The sequence below is a fragment of the Rattus norvegicus genome, chromosome 3, assembly GCF_036323735.1.
Source record: "Rattus norvegicus strain BN/NHsdMcwi chromosome 3, GRCr8, whole genome shotgun sequence".
Lineage (NCBI taxonomy): Eukaryota > Metazoa > Chordata > Mammalia > Rodentia > Muridae > Rattus > Rattus norvegicus.
Window position 1 is genome coordinate 53,463,647 of NC_086021.1, and position 2,979 is coordinate 53,466,625.

General features: G+C 41.3%; 1 long non-coding RNA gene across 1 annotated transcript; it reads right to left on the bottom strand.

Annotated features, from left to right (window-relative positions):
• Nucleotides 1-470: 470 nt before the first annotated feature.
• LOC134486282 (uncharacterized) lies at nucleotides 471-2,279 on the bottom strand. The gene is made up of 2 exons (XR_010065089.1): nucleotides 2,123-2,279; nucleotides 471-910 (listed from the first exon to the last, which is right to left on the bottom strand). It is a non-coding gene; the product is annotated as an uncharacterized LOC134486282 (long non-coding RNA).
• Between the last annotated feature and the right edge of the window lie 700 nt (nucleotides 2,280-2,979).

Sequence of the window (2,979 nt, forward strand, 5' to 3'; positions counted from 1 at the left end):
TATGTACTTGTGCCAGTCTAAGAAGCTTATGAAGTCTGTGCTCAGACAAAATGAAACCTGAGGAAGGAAAGCAATCAGAAATGGAGGGGAAGGAGAAAGAACGGATTTTCTAGCAAGAGGTCCCTGTAGAGGTTCTCTGGTTCCACCTTTCCTCTCAGCCAAGGAACAAAGAAAGTAGCTTCCTGCCAACAGGAAAAACTCTATTTCTATAATTCCTCTCCAGTGCTCTCCCCAAGGGACTCATAATTTTAATTTCAACACAAATCTGTCGGACTAGAGGGTGGGAAATTTTCAATCATAAATTATTCACATGGAAGCCCATTAAGAACTTGCCACAAAAAATACGCATGACTTAAGATACGTAAAAATATCGTTTCCCAGCTCTTCTAGCTCTGTGGTGTGTCCTCAGTGATCTGTGTGAACCCATCAGTTAGGCTCAGCAGATATATGAACTTAAGAATGCTTGAGAAGGCTTTTTATTGCTGACCTTATCAACCAACCCTGGGAATTATCCGGATCGCCAAGTATTCACCAATATGGCCCGTGCTTTCCGATAGTTTCTGTTTCACTTAGTGACTGAAGGTCTTCCGTATCCAGTTAACCTTGGCACCACAAGAAGCAGGACCAGGGGAGGGGGGAAGGCAGGTCCCAAAGGTGCTCCAGATTTTAAGTGCTCCCTCAGCCCTTCTTTCCCAGCCTCCGGATCTTCACTGGCTTCCATCCACCATCCCATAAGACAGTAGAGTCATTGATGTCCATCTCTATGCCCACTGACAGGCATTCCATGGCTCCTTGGCTCTGTTCTGCAGTGTTGAGGCAACCCCCTCTCTGTGTACCTTCACTCTCCAGTCCTGTGAGCTCAGGTCCCTCAGAATTGAGAGGTGATCAAACACCGGCAGAAACATCAACTCTGTTTTTCAAAAAAAAAAAAAAAAAAAGCAAAGGAAAAAATGGTGAAGGAACATGAGTTTAGCTTTGATACAGAAAGTCAATTTGGAAATTTTTCATGTCATGGTTGAAACCAGCACTATCATAGGAATTTGGAGACCTCTAAACAATGAAACTGCTCAATGCAGCTCAGCCCCTTTGCCGTATAATCAAAAGATTTAGGTCAATCAGTCAACCTCTGGATTCTCTTATAGATCTAAGAGTCCATGTTTAATCAAGATTAATATGGGCAGATAAACTCCCTGTCTATAAACATTTTATAATCCACACAACGCTAGGAACCTAGAAGCAAAATCAAAGATAGTTAGCTTCTCTTCTGTTCTCTCACCCCTCTGCAAGAAGCAGACTAACCAGAAACCCAGAAGAAAGTACAAGTGTATAATATTCCTAACAAGCAGCCATTTTTCTATCAGTGAATATTAAACAATGATGTGGGAGTTGGAGCCATATCCCTGGAATCTGGTCAGAGTTCTGCAGGCTCTGCCTCCCAAACTGGAGGTAGTAAGCTTCATTTGATACCTAAGCCGAGACACACGTACGATTGGTCAGTCATTGTTTCCAGGTGTGTTGTAAGGAGGTCGTTTTCACCACTGTGAAGGGGTCTGATTAGCAGGTAGAGGAATGGCATGTTAATCTGTCTCTTTGCCAGGATTCCCCTCTTCTCTATCCTGAACACCTAGTTCTTCTCACATTGAATCATAGCACCATCCTCTCAGCCTGAAGATCAAAAAAGCTTCTTAGACAGGGGACTTCTTTTGAAACTTTGGTTTCTATAATGAGTCACTATTCTTCTGTGCATGTGTTTAATTCTATGAGTACAATAGAGAGAGAGAGAGACAGAGACAGAGACAGAGGCAGAGACAGAGACAGAGAGTTTCAGGGTGGTTTTGCTTTTTTCTGGAGAATTTGTCTGATAAATAGCATGTTACCAATTTATATCCCATTCAACACACATCTAGATATCAAGGTCAAAAATTCCTAAACTTAAAGTATATATAATAAAATGGACATTAATACCCTGGGTTATCTTCAAATACAACAAAATTATTTGTATATACATACATGTATATGCTTGTGTTTCAATTTAATAGTGCTGTAAATTGGAAAATAAGTATAACAAGTATAGATGTCTATATTTGTCCAGTAAAACAGGCTATCAATAGGTAAGACTCACATTGACAAATATGCCCTCAGTTTCCCTAGAATAAACCTTTTCTGTTGTGAGAACAAAATGCCTGAGTTTGGGTTCTTTAAAAAGAAAAAAAATAGGTTATTTAGCTTATGGTTTTGGAAGCTGACAGTCCAAGATTACTTGTCATACATATTCATCCTCGGATGAGGATTCATAACAGATGACATCACAATGGTAGGAGCATGTGGAAGTGAGCTCATAGTGAGATAGGAAAATCAGAGTGAGGCAGGAGCCAGATTTTCTGTTTACCACAGCTCCTTTTCACAGGAATTAACTGTGCTGCCAGGGTCTGCCTCTTCTAAGTGACAGAAGCCACCCAATGATGGATTCACATTCCGCTAGCCTCCACCGCCTGGCAAGGCCACACCCAGGATGGAGTTCCTAAGTAGGAAGATTAGTACCCAATGTGCACATTACACTTCGACCCTTCAGTCAGGCTCGACTTCCAGGAAGTCAGCAACTTCCTCTCTCAATAAGGAAATTTATCTGCTAGTGGCTTAAGGTATTTCTCTTCTAGAGTATATTTGCATATAAGTGAAACTTTGAGGTGTCACCTTAGGTTAAGGGACTACACAGGATATGAGGAAAGGAGCGGGATGGGAAATAGTAAAGTGTTTGATGGCAGATTCTCAGTTGGCCAGCAGTTCCCTCTGTCAAAGCCCAAGGGAAAGCTGCAAACAGACATCAAGGAATTGAAACCAAAAACTGTCAACTGCTGAACTTGTAGATTTCTTTTAGGTGCCAATGACAAAAGTATAATTCAAATCAACATATGTAGACATGGGACTTCACTCGCTCATGTCACTCAAGAAAGGAACAATATATCTTAGGAAAAGTGG